Source organism: Desmodus rotundus, chromosome 9, assembly GCF_022682495.2.
Source record: "Desmodus rotundus isolate HL8 chromosome 9, HLdesRot8A.1, whole genome shotgun sequence".
In the NCBI taxonomy this organism is placed as follows: domain Eukaryota; kingdom Metazoa; phylum Chordata; class Mammalia; order Chiroptera; family Phyllostomidae; genus Desmodus; species Desmodus rotundus.
Window position 1 is genome coordinate 20,179,739 of NC_071395.1, and position 16,652 is coordinate 20,196,390.

At 47.8% G+C, this 16,652-nt stretch overlaps 1 protein-coding gene across 3 annotated transcripts in view; it reads left to right on the forward strand.

Annotated features, from left to right (window-relative positions):
* Positions 1–13,937: 13,937 nt before the first annotated feature.
* TRIM2 (tripartite motif containing 2) overlaps positions 13,938–16,652 on the forward strand; it is a 122,284-nt gene continuing 119,569 nt past the window's right edge. Inside the window, exon 1 of one of the 3 annotated variants that reach the window (XM_053912036.2) lies at positions 13,938–14,080. The gene's annotated coding sequence lies outside the window, so the exon portion shown is untranslated. Of the gene's footprint in view, positions 14,081–14,360; positions 14,611–16,652 lie in introns of those variants that run through there. The other 2 variants (XM_045202664.3, XM_045202663.2) reach the window with 2 other exon arrangements.

Consider the following 16,652-nt stretch of genomic DNA (forward strand, 5'->3'; position numbering starts at 1 on the left):
GGCCCCCTACTGGTTGACACTTCCCATGGCCATTCCTGCTCTTTGGAGGAAAACAAATTGCCCCCAGCCCCCCACCATGTTGTGGTGTCATTGACATTCCCATGGAACTTCTTTCCTATTTCGTAATCTAAAATTCCACAGTGTGCTCATTTTATGATAATCACAAAGGAAATCTTTCTCTATTTCCCTGTGGTTATCCAAGTTCAATTTTGAGGTGTTGGCCAGAAAAGGAGGGCAGGGGGATTCTTCACCGCCTTTGGATTTCCTAAGTTGGCAGTGCTTCCAGGGTCGGAATTCGCAGCCCGGTGGGGGCACACCTCCACAGCCCACTCTGCTGCCGAGGGCGTGGCTTCCATCTGCAGCGGCCCAGCGCCTCGCGATGCCCGGAGCTTTGACTGTGCCAGATTTAAAGATGAGGTCATGAAGAAGCATGCCATTTTGACCCGAAATGTACTATTTTTCCTTATGGCAAACTATCAAGTCAATGCGGCATTTCTTTATGGAGATGTAAGTGCAATCTTGAGCCCTAGGCCATGCATTTTTTTTGAGGTCTGGGACCAGGCTCCCAGCACACTGTCAGCACTTTAAAAAATGCTCTCAGGGGAAGGAAGGAGCAACAGACAAGCCCAGAGGACTGCGTGCGGAATCTTCCCCATCCAGACCCTCACTGTGACCCCCCACTCCTGAGGACGTGACTCACGGCTGCTGTCTGAAGGTGGAAGGGAAAAATATGCATTGCTGTTACACACTATGAGAGAAGTGCTGTTCACCACTGGGGCAGGGCCTGTGTTTTGATAAGTCCAGCGTTCAGCACAGACACGCAGCCGTTGGTCCTGTCACGTGCTGGGCTTGCTTGGCGTCCAGCTTTGTCAGGGAACTCGAATGCCTCTCTTCACTGGGGTGGAGGCTCCGATGGAATTCCAAAAGCAGAAACTTCATCCCTGAACAAACACTACTGAGTGCCCACGCAGGAGGTATAATGAAAGCTGGGCCCTCGGGGCACGAGGATGAGAGACACGGTGGAAAGAATAAGCACGGGGTCACAGCACAGGGACTGGGTCACAGGGCAGGCAGTGGGCGCTGGTTCCCCTGAGGATGGCACGTAACGCATGGCACAGGGTTGGCGAGCAGCTTTCCAGAGAAGGTGACACGTGAACTAAGAGTTGCAAGAAAAGGTTCAGATTTGCTAGGGTTTCAGACTTAAAAGTGTCCCCGTCCCTCCCAACTTCACGTGGCCTTACAGTCTTTGGTGAGTGCTGGAGTAAGCGTGTGATGGTTCACTTGGCTAGGCCATGGCACTGACCCTTCCCAGCTGTTTGGTCAAACTCCAGTCCAGGTGTTGCTGTGATGTTATATTTTTCTAGATGGGATTAACATTTAAATCAGGAGACTATGAGGAAAGCAGATTCTCCTCCATAGTGTGGATGGGCCTCGTCTGATCAGTTGAAGGCCTGGGGAGAGCCCTCTGAGGAGGATGAAATTCTGCCTCCAGATGGCAGCATAGAAAAATCTGCTTGTGTTTCCAGCCTTCAGACTCCAAACTGCAATGTAACTTCCATCTGAGCTTCCGGCCTGCCAGCCTGCCTTGCCAACTTCAGCCAGCTCCCACAGTGGCATGAGCCAATTTCTTTAAATAATTCTTGCTGTATATATGTATACCCTATTTAATGTATCCTGTATAACCCTAATACAGAGGGCTTTGTATTTAACCCAAAGCGTTGGTAGGCTCGGGTCCCTGGCTGTGTGCCTTCAAAAAGGGAACACAGAACACACAGCCTCCGTGAGGGAAATGCACCCCGACTCTGCATGTCTTGCCCCCAGAGCTGCTCTCTGTGTCTGGGCTCTTGTTGGCCCATTAACTCTGTGGCATAAGCAGATCCCAGAATATCCTGCCGCCCTTTCCCCATGCACTGCCCTCGTCCCAACTTCAATCCCCATCTGCACTTGGCAGCTGCCATTAGCCCCGTCCCTAGGGTGGCCAGAGCAGCCAAGGCTTGCATTGGCACACTGCTGACCCTCAGTCCCTCCAGGGGCCCTTGGCAGGTAGATCCGGAGGGCATACCATGGCTTTACCTGTGCAGGTTTGCATTTTGAGTCTCGGAAAATTCAAGACACAAGGTGTGTGTTAGTGCCCCTCCCAGTTACCAAGGGCATTGAGCCAACCACTATTGAGGCTCTTGTTGAAATATATTTTAATTAGCTGTGGTTTCTCCACACTCCATTCCCAGCTGAAGGGAGTAAATCGGGTCTCTTCGTATCTTTGCTGTTTCATACAAAGCGTTGAATATAATAGGTGCTTAACAAATGCTTGTTAAAATATCTATAATGGATGAGGATAAGCACTCAACATGTGTCAGCCCCCATTCTAAGCATTATATGTAATATGCATATCAGCGCATCTGCCTATGGAATTCTCACAGCAAAATCCTAAATGGCCTGTGTACTGCTGCTATCCCCACTTTCCAGATAAGAGGGCTGAGGCAACAGAGTGAGATAATTTTCCTAAATGCAATAGAAGAGGCTGAATCAAGATTCAAACTCATCTTCCAGAAGCCACACTCTGTCAATATGCTGCTTACATAAACCCTATAAAGCCTAGAAGGACTGGGATGATATTAGAGGTTGTCTCTCTCCAGCCACACCTGCACACAATTTCCAGGATCAGAACTGGAAGAACTTGACCGGCCTGGCCGGTGTTATGGAAAAAGCTCCGGACTGAGAGTTAGGAGACCTAGTTGCTAGCCTGACACAGGACCTGCAGGTTGGAGACTCAGATAAGATTCCTTATTTGTAGAATAAAGGCATTGGACTAGATGGCCTCTAAGGTCTCCGTGTCATCTACTTGCTGTGCAAGGCTCTGACAGCTCTTTCCGGCTCTTCTGCGAACCAGGTCTTGATGGGGTGGCCCATCACTGGGAGCTGCTTCTCTGGCTTCAGTTCATTCACTGTCCTTCTGGACAGCGCATGACATGCCCTTCAGTTCATTACATGCCCTTTGGGAGCTGGAAAGCCCTCTGGGAATCCAATGAAAGCTAAGGTTCATACACTCGGGGTGGGGGGAGGGAGATTTTTACAAGCGTACGTCTGACACATGATTTCGGGCATTCCAGACCCTAAAGCTGTCCACCCATAAAATCCCAGCATCAAATCGCCTGCACTAACCAGACAATGAGCAGGAAGGGACCGAAGCTGAAAACAGGTTTGATCAAGGATGTGATCGGAGGGAAGGGCGAACTTGGTCTGTGGGATGCAGGTAGCAGGGGCCTCACCCTAGTTTCCTAGTGCTTCCAGACAGGAAATCCAGCGGGGCTGGAGGGGGAGTGCGGCGGGGCCTCTCCTGGGTGCCTGTCACCCAATCCTTCTCCTGGGGACCCTCCTGGGAGCAGTGCCCTTTTTCAAACCACCACCAGCCCCCTTCCTGGCCAGCCTAGCCCATCAGGGAAAATTGCTGAAAGCAGCAACTCTCACCTCCTTAGCTGCACTCCCACCTGACACACCTGGCCTTTTCCAAATGCGTTCCAGCTTGTGCACTACAAGTGTGGCCGCTTTCTCTACACGGGGAAGCTGCTGCTTTTTAAGAGGAGACTCATTTAACTCAATACCTTAAGGTCCCTTAGGCCAAGAGATACCCATATAGATAAAACTCCAAGAAGCTCAAGCTTTTAACATAATTGCTTCTAAAAATACTTTTTGGAAAGGCATGCTGAAGTTCAGTGTCATACTTTCAAGCTGTAGCCGAATCCTTCTCAAGAACTGTAATGTTTCAATTGTCTCTAGTTCTGGTCCTTTCTCCTGAATTCTGCAATGCGTCGCCATAACTTATGCAAAGGAGCTTATTTTGTCAACCAAGACTTCTTGCCTGTTGCTCCCCCTCACACAGCCCGCTAGCTCTTCAGCACTGTGCACTCCTGGGAGGGACAATGAACCCATCTTTCTGGAGCGGCCAAACCTGCCTCTTTATAGATTAAAGGGCTGTTGTTTGCTATAGCAAAGAAAATGCCCCGGAGAGCTAAGAAACGAATGTCAATATTAGGAGCTTAAGGACCTGTAAGTAAACAAGGGAGCTGGGGTTTCCACCGGTGTGTTTGCTCTGAGTTGCTTGCTCTGAGGCTATTCCTATCTTTGTGTTTGCTGAGGAATATTTGCTGTTTTCTGCAAAACAGGCCATGAAAGTGGCTCTAAGTTTTTAAAAGCGTAATTATTTGAGTAAAGCGATTCCTACGGAGGAGATATGTTTTCAGTAGTAAACTAGAATAAACAGAGCGAGGGATAAGAATCTAGGGCGCGATGTGGGGGCCTATCTTACCCTTTTGTCCCACCAGATACAGGATTCGTGTTAAAATGTGTTGGTTTGGGGTTCAGCAATGCCTGCGAGCATCTCATCCTGGGAAAACGTAAGTCAGGTAGAATTGGCTATTGAATAAATAGGTATCACTAGGATGGAAGTACTACGTTAAGCAAACAATATGCTTTAAAAAAAACCCGGTGCTTTCCAGTATTTGTATATATTTTATATATTTATATTATATTTATATTTATATTATATTTTATATATATAGTAATATTCAACCTGTCTGTGACAAGTCGTGGCTCAGTTAGAAGCTGTTTGTGGAGATTATGGGAGGCAGCATTAATTGTAGAGTTTCTCTTGCTTTTTAAATTTTTACCTTTTTGTTCTCAGCTCTCTGGGTGGAATGTGTCTCTTTGCTACTAACCTTCCACAGTGTCAGGCAGCTCCCTCTAGTAGTCTGGTGAACCAGTGCCCTCTTCTGGACAATTCACTAATTGCAAATTCAGGAACCCTTGGTCTGGTTACCAAACGGGTCCTACCATTGAATTTTCTTGGTAGAGAACACAAAATAAATTATACTATGTTCCATGAGTTAAAGGCCTACTTTTATCTTTGAAGATAAAACAGCTTGCTTCAGAATTTTCAGAGTGATTTGGAGAGATGAGGGGAATCTATTATTTTCATATTGTTTCTTAAAGAAATATGGTCTTACCTTATAGCCCAAATTTTATTTTTTAATCTAATCTATTTTTTTGAAATAATTTTCAAATTATTTCAAAATATACTATTTAAAACTTCTTATTTTTAAAAGAGTAGGAACAGGATGAATAGCAAGAGCATGTAGGATATTTGTTTTCAGTAAAGATAACTGGAACTTTAAGTTCATTTTGAAAGAGAAAAGTTATAGTTGTAATTTTTTCTCTGGAGTTTTTATTTTCCTAGTGTGCTTACGATGTCTGTAGTAATGTTATTCTGAAATTTTACCTCCTTTTCCTTCTTAAGAACTTTCTATAGAATTTAACTTTCTTTTTCTCTTGCTCATTTTTAAGAAAATTAGTTTTCCTTAACTTTTAGAAGGTGACAGGGTAGTTTTTCTGTCTTCCCTCTTGTTTTTCGGTTGTGTGAGTGTGTGTGTGCGCGCGCACGACTTGCTGTCTGAGATTTCCCCGCCCTCCTCCCCTCCACCACTCCTATCTGGACCTTCTCTTTCCCGGTCCTCGTGGTGCGCCCCTGCTCCACTCCAGCGGCAGGGGTTCCCCTTGGCGTGGAGCTGTGTGCGGGAAGGAAGCCCTGGCTGGACTGCTTTGGGAGTTCAAGGGAGTTAAACTGAGCTCCCCTGGACCCCTTGCACATCTGCCCACTCTCGGACGGGACGGACCGCTCCCAGTTTCAGCGGGTCTTCTCAGACTGTCCCTGCGTGCTTTCCAGAGAGCGCCTCGTGGCGACTCTGGGATGCTCCTGTCAAACGCCCCCCCTCTTCCGCACGGACACCGATCGCCCTGCAGGCCTGTGGCTGTTGGTGGTTTGCGCTCACTTACTTGTAGTCTGGGGTTTGTGGGGATCGCTTAATCTCCAGCTGCGCTGCATAGGTCGTCCATGGGTGTTTGGTTTTGCTACTTAGTTGCTCTTTCTGTTTTTACCAGGGAATTTGGTGTGATCAAAAAACTATGGGGCCACCACTTCCAACTTTCCAGAGTCCCTCTCGACCATCTCACTGACAATGAAATTTAATTTGCCTTTCAGTTTGCAGTTTGCTTTGAACTTGGTTCATTCGTGTAGTGCAGATTCGGGCTGAGGTTGATAATCACATTGGGCTCATTAGTCACTTCCATCGAGTGTGTTCTCCTTCACTCTGGCGAATCACGGCTGAAGGCTCTGGGCACTCTGCGTTCTCTCAAATCACATTTGGCTGTCAGCAGTCCCCAAGGCCAGTGATTCAGCAGGTGCATCTAGGCTGCTGACTGAGAGCTGAGCTGCACCAGATCAGGCATGGTTCATCTTTCCCAGTCCCATTGCATTTCTACTCTGCGTCTTGCTGATAATTCCGTCTTACTGAAAACTTACTTCCAGCACACTTTTTGAAAACTTCAGGACCTCCACTCTAATCCAAGTGTTAATGTCTAGGATCCCATGGACTGTGGACTCTGTATAAACTGTAGGAATAACCTCAGTCTGGGCTGATCTGCTCTGATTGCTTTAGACTTGCAATCACTCGCTCAACAGGCCTTTCCCAGGTGCCAGCTGCATCACCAGGCCCGCAGCGCTGGATGTTAAGAATGTAAAGACAAGTATGATCTGATCTCCCCCCTCCAGGGACAGGGGAGAGTGATACACAAATATTCGTTGTGGTTCAGGGAAAGAATGGCTAGAATAGAAATACAGATTACACGTGTGCTGGGGGGAGGTGCAGAGAAAGAAGCAGCTGTCAGTCGCAATGTCTATGTCAGAAAATAAAACCGCCTGTGTTCCATAATCTAACATATAAAGTGGGAATGGAACACACAGTTACATAGTTTTTGCATTAGTGGAAGAAAAATGAGTGGTTTTATTTCTGCCAAAATTTATTTTATTTGTGCTTCTTTTCAACAATGATACTGTTTCATAAAGGTACACATATAAACACATACATACACAGGCACATATGGGACCCTAGCTGTTTTTTTTGATTCACGTTCACAAGGGTCGATGAGCGAAGCTCTTGGCCCCGATGGTAGACACCTAGGAGGGTTTGCATCCTCTTCCCTCCTCACCTGCACTAGTTGGAAACCACCTGGGATTTCCAATGTGTCTCCATCATTAAGAGAAAGGAGGTAGGAAAATGACTGGCATAAATCCTAGACAGCATCGTTTTGAAGCAGATACTACAGAAGGGGAATGACAAGCAGGTGTTTCCAGAATCATAGTGAGACTTTCAGCAAGCATGGCAGATGGCACCTTTGCTGACTGAGAGGTGAGGCGTGGTCCATGTGCAGAGCAGCAGCACTGGGGACTCACAGGCCCTTCCTGGTGGGGAGAGGGGGTGTATGTAACTACCCCAGGAGTCTGCCGAGGCCCCCTGGTTGTGCCAGGCTGGAGGTAGTGTGGGGAATTAAGCACCAGGGGAAGTAAAGTTGTGATTTAGAGAAAATGACCCTCGGACACTCCTCATGTAGATAGAAGAAGAGTTTAAGCTACGTACAAAAGAGAAAGACAGTCACTTAGTCTTGGGCTTAATTTTGGAAGATTTTGGCCAGGGCACCAGATGACACGTGTGCTTCTGCTCCTGGTAGCAACCCCAGAAGTTCCCTAGGGCCCAGCTCCTACCTGCAGCACCTAGTCGCACTTCCAGCTGTTTGGGGATGTGTAATCTGATGTCCGAGCTGTGTCAGGAGCTGCAGGACAATGGAGAGGCAACCCCTGTCCCTGTGAGTTGTGCTGTATCTCAAAGCTGTGAATGAAATTCCAGATGCCTGAGTCTGACACTCCAAACTCTGCTCCTCCTGGCGAACATCCCCAGCCCCTCCCCGGAACCCCAGGTCTCGGAATTGCAGGCAACTCATGGGATTTTCGGGCGACTGCTACACAGAGCATGGCATCAACTTGGCATCAGACTTGCCAAGTTACAGATAATGAATTCCTGTGCATCTGAAACACTGATGTTTTTCTAAATCAAGTTCTGTTTTGTAAGTCTTGGGGGAGTTCTATATTATTTTAAAATTGTTTCAACAAAAGAAATAAGGAAGGGAATGTTTCAAGGGGGAGGTTTTCTCCCATTGCTGCATTGAACTTTAGAGTTTTGGGCTTTTTGTTTTTATTTCATCGATTCAATGGCAGAGTGTAGACAGGTGCATGGCCCGGGTTTAAGCCAGAGTGATTGGGAGTGCACATGTCAGGAGTGAGGGAGGATGGATGTTGTGTGGGATGCTGAGGAGGAGGGCGAGCCCTGAACTGGCTGCCCGCTTGATGCAGCCCAGAGCCTCCCGAGGGAGGGAGCTGCTCCCCAGCCTATGGGGTCCAGCTCTGAACAACCCACAATCCTGTTCTGGCCAAGAAGCACCGACCGCAAACGTCATGGGAGCAAGTGTTCTTGGGAAAGAGTAGGGCTGCTGTTGGTTGAAAGGGATAAATCTCGGAACAATCTCATTAGCATCAGCATCTGTATCCGCACCCTGTGAACTGCTTGCTGGGTTTTATTTCATTTCCTGCTATTGTCCTGTGCAGCCCTCATCTGGGTAAGGACGCTCTCCCGCTCTGGCCTGCAGGTTCTGGTTGGTGGCTGGGCCTTATCTAAAATGACAGGCGCTTTCCTAACTCAGAGAGCTAAATGCCTTTTTTTCTTTTAAACAAAAGCCTTGGTAGCAGAAATACTCCTTTCTCATTTTCTGCAGAGCGTGATCAGTACGCACCTCTTCCAAGTCCTAAAGATTACCATGCTGTATGTTGCTTTGCCAATGAAATGTTAAATGTACCACAAAATGTCTTGGGTGAATGATAGAAAGTGTGTTACACCTAGAATCTGATAAACAAAAATCTGAACATACAGAATGGAAAGGATTATGGTACAAATATCTATCTCCAGAACTGAATCTTTCTCTCCTCCCTGAAAGGATTTGTCACACACCTTTTCCTGCAGGTCCCACTGTGCTTTTACGATAAGAAAGAGCAAGCAGCGGCTCCAGATATCCAGCCACCTGAGCTCAGGTCTGGCTTTGCGGTTTACATCCTCTGGGATGTGGGGTGAGCTAATCGCTTTGCGCCAAACTTCCTCATTGGTGCCAGGAGCCTGCTGCTTCAACTGCTGAGATGATTGCATGAGATAAAGTGTGGAAACACAATTAGCCCAGGGCTTGGTACAAAGCAGCACTGGGAAATGTTGGCTGTTATTAGCATATTTAACAACTGATTCTCTCCTCACTCTTTGGGGATATTATCTATTACACAAAATCATATCTACAGCATTCTGCCTGTTTTGAGACAGTTACTGAATTTACAAACCAGTGAATGCAAATAGAGGCCACAGAACAGGGACCTTTGGGTGAACAGGATGGTTCACTAACAGCTAAGAAAGAGCTTCGTGATCTCAGCCGTATCAAGGAAAGGTGATAATGAATGGCTGTTACTTGGAGGAAAATGCTGGAATGATATCAGCTGTGGTGGGCAGGCTTCACTTGAGAAAAATGTGGAGAACGGCTTAAGAACGAGGACTTAGGATGCAGGCGGAGATTTGGGTCTCAGCTCTGCCCCGTTTTCTGCTGAGCCTTCTGGGGCTTTTGCTTTAAGGATTTGCACACAATCCTGTCGAATAGCAGGAGAAAAGCCTGATGAAGGGCAGGTTGGTGGGAGTTACCAAGTGTCGGGACATTGAGCAAGAGTCAACTTGGTGTCCGGATGTTAGAAATCTGAAAGCTTGAAAAACCGGTTGTGGAACTTTTCTAAAAGGTCTATGAAAAAGCAGGTAAAATAGAACTTTAAGGGGATATCTAAATGACACTTTAGTTTTAATCTGATGATCTTTTAAAATAAATGCCACTTTTTCTCTGCAAATAACAGAGAGCTGAAACCAAGATTTCCTATAAGATCAAGGGAGTTTATTGATTCAATAGTAACTAAAAATCTTGAGGCACTCATTTCAGGTGAGGTTTGATCTAGCAGCTCAAAAGATGCTACCTAGGGCCAGTCTTCTCTCCTCCCCACATTGCCTTATATGGCAAGGACTTCATCCTCAGCCTCCCACAAGGTGGCCCCAAAGGCAGGTCTGAGATCCCCGCTAATGGAAAAATGGTTGCGGCAGCTCTGAAATTGACATCCTCATCTCACACTTTCCAGGGTAAAAGGAATGGTCTCTTCTCCCAGAACTACAAGAGAAAGAAGGCTCACATTCCCCCAAGCCCCAGCAAATATCTTCTCTCGGCTTGTAGGCTCTGATTGGGTCAGTGACAATCTGCAAGCCAATCCCGGTGACAGACACATGTGGCTGTGCCCATTGGTTTAAGCCCACCAAAGGCCACTCTTGGAACTGGGGGTAGGTTCAATCCCATCCAAGCCAGATTTCTCCTGGAAATTTGAGGTCCTGTTGCCCAGGAGGGGGAATAGATAGATGCTGGGTAGCAAATAACCAATGTTCACTACATCACATTTTTAAGAGGGACCGCCAAATTCATATAATTTGTGCTTACAAATTTGAATACTGGGAACAAAGGCAAGAGAAATGTGTCTGTCACATGACTTTTCCTGTTGACAAGTCACAATAATCAGAAAGGATTTTAGCACTGGGCACTTTTGCATCTTAGTTCTGACCTGGAAGGGTTGCGTTGAGGTCAGTGTGACAGTGACAAGTTAGTAACTGAAGGCCAAGGTGAAACGAACAGAGGGCTTAATCAGTTCCCTAAAAAGAGAAATGTCTGGTGCCTTCCTGGCCCTGGTGCCTTCTGAAGGTGCTGTTGCTCCAGCCCAAAGGGCTCTCTGCACAGTTTGGCTTCTGTTAATGTCTCACCTGATCCCAAATGACATTGTCCTCTGACTAATATATATATATTATATATATATATATTATATATATATTTCATGTGTGTCTTACAAGGAAAACCTTGAATTCAGGCCTCAAAGTGAGATAAGGTGTCTCATCTGCAGTGACAAAAGGGTACTGGAAATGGTGGGAAACCAGCGGGCCCAGCCTGAGCAGCCTGAGGACTCTGCCTTCGGCTGCCGTATCCCTCCCCTCCTAGTCCTGCGGGGACCCTCGCAGTGGGCCCTGGGCTTCCAGCCCAGGTAACGGCAGTCAGGATAAGCAGTTGCTGTAATGCAGTGGGGCTCAATGAAAGGTTCCTCACTCCAACTTTCAATTATAGTCTAGGAAAGGATGTAGTGATGGAATTGAAGGCAACCAGAGATCAGCTGGAGCAAAGATGTGCACTTACATTTTCCAGTGTTCCAATTGCTCTGAGGGAGGGGCTGATTCATTTATTCAGCACATACTTACCAAAGGCCCAAATGGGACAGGTACTGGGTACAGGGGTGAACAGAGACACCGCCCCGTCCACATGGAGCTCACGGTCGAGCACAGAGAGACAAACAATAACCGGGTGACTCAGCAATTCCACTTCGTGTAAGGGCTACAAATTAAAAACACAGGCACACATAGACACTGTTAAGAAAGTCTTTGATAATCTAGATTTTGTAAATTAAATATGTAGAGAAGCTCACAATATAGGACACCTTAAAATGCTGGGTAAACTATACAAATCATAATCTTTTTTTGTCAGTTCTGTTAAGGTATAATTTATGTCGGATGAAACTCATTGATTTTAATTTTGCCAGTCAGTGAATGTTGACAAATGTCACGTAACCAGGACCACAGTCATGATACAGCACATCTCTGCCGTCCCACCAAGCCGCCTCGTGCCCTTTTACAGTCTGTCCCTTCCCCTCACTCTCATTACCCTCCCTGGCAACCACCCATCTACTTCCTGTTAGCATAGTTTTGCATATTCTAGAATTTCATATAAGCTCAATCCTACACCATGCAGTCCTTTGTGTTTGATGGAGGAGGTCATCGAGAGGAAGTGACCGCTGAAAGGAGCTGGACCCAGGCTGTAGGAGGCTCCTCACCCCTGCCCTATCCTTGGAATGCACACCTGCTTCCCTTCCCAGCTAGAAGCTGCCGCAAGGACGCAGCCTGGGGACAGTCCTGTGTTGTTGAGACCGTCTGGGTGGTATACACGACTAAACCCAGTTAAGGCCTGTATATAAACTTTTAAGATTCTGGTGGACAGGTGCAGAGATTTTATCTCGTGGCCGCCCCAAGACAAGCCTCCTAAATAAGTTCTCTTGCTTCTTAAGTCCGCCACCTCTCTTTACCCTCTGTGTATGCGGTCCAGTTTCCGATTTCGCCTGGAATTCTCCGGAAGATTCAAACCAACAGTGTTGGAATTCTTTCACTTAGCGCCAGGCTTTTAAGATTTCTCCGTGTTTGTGAGCATGTCAGGCATCTGTCCTTTTTGTTGACAAGTGCTCCTCCACCAAATGTAAGCACCTACGCTGTTCTGTTAATTCACCAGTTGATGAACGTTGGAGTTCTTTCTGCTGTTTAGCTATTAGGGATAAAGTATAAACTAGTCACCTATAAGTCCCTGCATAGACATAACTTTCATTTCTCTGGGATAAGTACCTAGGGGTGGGATGGCCGAGCCATGTGGTGTGGTAAGCAGAATTCTAAAAATGCCCCCCAGTGATTCTCACCCTTGCACACTCCCTTCCCTGGGAGTGCATAAAGCAAAGCCACGCCCCTGGTTGTGATCATAGTGGCACAGGGAAATGATCTGCTTGGGCCTAAGCTAACAATGGGAGCCCCTTACGAGGCAGTAGAAAAAAAAAGAAATTCAAGGAGATGTGAAGCATGGGAGGTGTCTTTACTGCTTGAGGACGGGAGGGGGAGGGCCTTTAGAAGCTGAGAGATGCCCCCAGCTGACAACTAGCAAGAAAAGTCTCCACCCAGAGATTAACTATCATCATATTATAATGTATACAGTAAAATCTTAATTCAGGTAGGCCAGTGATTTTTAACTTTTAATAAGTCGAATATGAAATACACAATCTATAGTAAGATAAACCAGTACCGGGCAGGTACGTGCGTGAGGGCATGCGGTCCTTCGTGTCTCGTGTGAAGCTTGTCAACTTGTTTCATTTTACTTTTCAGTACCTACTTGTGGTTTGATGAATTTAAAATGTCCATACCCAAAGTAAGAAGATGGCATATGAACATGTAAATTTTTACCGTATGTGGATAGTCTCACCCACTCTTCCTTGTTCCCCACCCACACCTTCCCCTGAAATGACGAGTTTAATTTTGCAGCGGTGGCCGCATCACAGCCTGATGGCCAAGGCTGCGTTCAGGACGGTTCCGTGCATGCGATCATGCACAGTCACACACGGTTCCCCAGGCCCCCCCTTCGCTTCACGTGTCTTTACAGGCCTATGCTCACGTCTACCAGGAGCTAGCTAGTGCTCAGTCTGTGCAAAATGACTTTTAGATAGTATCTTAAACAGAAAGGGAAAAAGTGCCTATGTTGAAGGTAATGATGGAATTCATTCTAAAACCACACGTAAATTTTCTTGGGCAGAGGGAGGCGGGAGCGATGCGGTCCCCGCGGGTCTGTGTTGTCCACTTAAACGCACCCACTGACAGCCTTGCGGGGCTCCGCCTCCATTCCCAAATATCCCTGCCCTGCTCTTCCTGTCCTACCACCCTCATGAATGAATCTCTTTGAATCTGTGATTTTAAACAGGAATCCACTGACATCCTGCGCTGGACCGCCTAACGCTAGGTCGCAGTCGTCAGGGTAACAACGTTTGGGAAGCGAGCACTGGCTCACTGGGGTTTCCACGGAAACCACTCCTTGCCGAGGCAGGTGCTGCGGCCTCTGGGGCTGGGAGGGGCCCCGGGGAGGCCGTGGGGCGTGGCCGCCAGGCCGCCGTGGGCGCGGCCTCGGGTATAAGTACAGTATATTTTTTATAAAGCACTTTCACTTGCAAACCAGAACCACTGATTCCTTCCGGCTTGATAAAATCCAGTCGCTGTCCTGACTTTGGAGATGGTCCAGGCGGATCTGCCAAGGAGCACCCCCGCCGCCAGTCGCCCCCCCACCCGCTGCCAGACAATAAGGTTCTGTTGGCCAGAGCTCCCTGGAGAGGCGGAGCGTTGGGGGGCGCCACTGAAACGTGAGCGAAGCACAGTTCCATGAGCTCCCTGCGCTTTGCACGGTGCCAGGATATCCCACCAATGCCCAGCAATCAAGCAAAAATAGCGCCGAGGTTAGCGGCGTTCCTTTAAGTAAATCCCGTTTCCATCTGAGACGCGGGTTAGTTAGGTTAACTGGAAACGCACCCGCCTCTTGTTTTGTTTCATAAATACCGCTGGGAAGAGTATCAGATGCATGCTCGGAGCGAATAGGAAACATCTGAGGTTTCTGGAAAATTCCTAGGTCAATGCTGGCATTTGAACCTTGCCTGGTCGGTCCCTTCAAAGTCATTGCAGCTGCGGCATCGCCGGGCTGAGGTCGGGCGACTGCGCCTGAACGTGGGGACCGTCGTCCCTAGCCCTGTCATCTCTGTGTCTCTTTGTGGGGAGGAGGGGCTGGCTGACACAGTTATTAAACCTGGCAGCTGCGTTGGCGGCCCCGGGCAGCGTTTTGAGTGAGCCTGCAGAAAATGAGGGGCTTTCAGCTGACCGCCGGCTGGCCACTCCTCGCTGCCTGAAAGGCGGCTCTGGAGCACTTCTCCTTCTTGCTAATTACCAGGGGCGGCGCGGGGAGTGCGCGCACCTCAAGGAAACAATTGGAAACGTGAGTATCTGGCCCGGCGCCGCTGGCAGGCGGCTGGGCTCCCAAGGCGTCCAGCCCGGTAGCCCGGACGTAAAAGCGGCCAGAGGAGACGCCAGCGCGCGGGGGATCGGGCTGCGGGCGGCCTCGCCACGCAGGTCGCCTAGGCTAGAGGTGGTTCGCGCTGGCGCGACGAGGAGGCGACAACCCGGGCTGCTGCGGGAGGGGATGTGAGCGCCCGCTCTCTAGCGCATCGCTCTGGGTCGGGTCCTGTGCTTTAGGGACAGATGCACAAAGAACCTCGGGCCTAGGCAGCCGGTGTAGCCCTGCCCGGCCCCAGTCCCTCGGGTCCTTTTTGAGAAAGGGGAGAAGCTGCATTTTTTGGTTGGATCGAAACATTGAGATGAAGTCCGCATTGCCCCGCCCGGGGAGACCTTTGTGCGCTGCGGCCTGTCCTGCAGAGACCTGGGCGTGGCTGCGGGAGGGCGACGGGTCCGTCCGTGTTCCTTGGGCATCTCAGAGCCTTCGGGATTTCAGAGCCTGGAGCTCACTCCTTCTTTCCCCTCCTCACCTATCTGCCCTAACAGGGCAGACATTTTTATGGAGCCCAGGCATACAGTGAAAAGACCTCAGTTCTCCCCAAAGCATGAGTGTGAAGGGGTGTGGTTCTTTTCAATCGATCGCTAGAGGAGTCTTGAAGTTCAAATTCGTTTTTATACGCGCATTTTATTCGTGAAAAAGATTTTCAGCTTTACAGAGCTCGCATCACGCAGGGGTCTCTCCGTGGCTTATGTGTTTGTCAGCAAACCTTGGCTTTTTCCTCCGGCTCCCAAGGAGGGTTTAGCAGTGTCCGTTGGCTCCACAGTATCGTGCTCAGTGTTTCGCGTGCATTTCCATGTCCCTGTGGTTCAGGCCTCAGAGTGTGACACCGAGACGCAGTCTCTGAGGCTCAATTTTTTGATTGCCTAGCGCCCGACAGCCGGGGGCCGACGGCCACAGAAGGCTTCACCTTCCCCAAGGGGCGGCCAGAACCGGGACTCAGGGGATGGTGGGTGTGTTGCCAGTCAACCGTGGGCCAGCTCTTTAAGCTTCCCAGGCCTCCGTTTTGTGATCTGTAAAATGGGAATAATGAGGTGATGCTATCTTGTAGAGATGGGCTCAGATTCGTGCTGGTTTTCTAGTTCCATCTTCCACCAAGCAGCGTTTCTCCTATAACCTGACAGTTGGGGATTGGCTTAATGAGCGCAAGTAGGAAAGAAATGGAAAAAACCTGCAAAATGTGAACATTTTAAATAACAACCCTCAAAAAAAAAAAAACAAACCCTTACCAAATTAACTTGGAAATTGCCTAAAAACAGGCTAACCTATTGATTCTAAGTTAATTTATAAGGTAAAGAACTAAAGTTATTATGGATGGGCATATGACCCCATTGACTTTACATACCAGTTACGGCCCTGGGAAAAGGTTGATTGATGTCCATCTAACTGGAAAATGAGGCTTCATATTTGGTGCTTTAATTTTGCCCCACATCTTGGTTTTCCATCCTGGAGTGTGGTTTCTCGGGATTTTTGCAAATAAGTTCCTCATTAATTAAAACCAGGTGATGATTAGGTTAAAAGAAAAAGAAAAAAAAGGCATTGTGAAAAGAAATTAATATGATTCTGAGATATTAAGTATAACACTAAAGAACAAGAAATAAATATCTCCACTGAATTCGTCTCTAGTAAGCTAGTGGCTAGAGTATTGTTTCTAATTTTGTCCATCATACTTTTAGAAGAATGTGCAGAAACTGGGGGCGGGGTTCAGAATGGAGAGACCAAAATAACTTAATGAAACAGAAAGAAGAGACGCTAAAAAAAGAAAAAAAGAAAAAGCAAAAAACCCTGAGGCTGTCTGTGTGAGGTGCTGAGAAGAAGGAATAGGAGAAAACCAGATTCTGACAGGGTGTGATACAGAACTCCAAAAATGGTGAAAGAGTGACATGGGCCACGAGGAGCTTTAGGAAGAGAATAATTTATCATCTACCCTTCATGGTCTAGCCTTAGCCATTCTTAAATCTAATGTG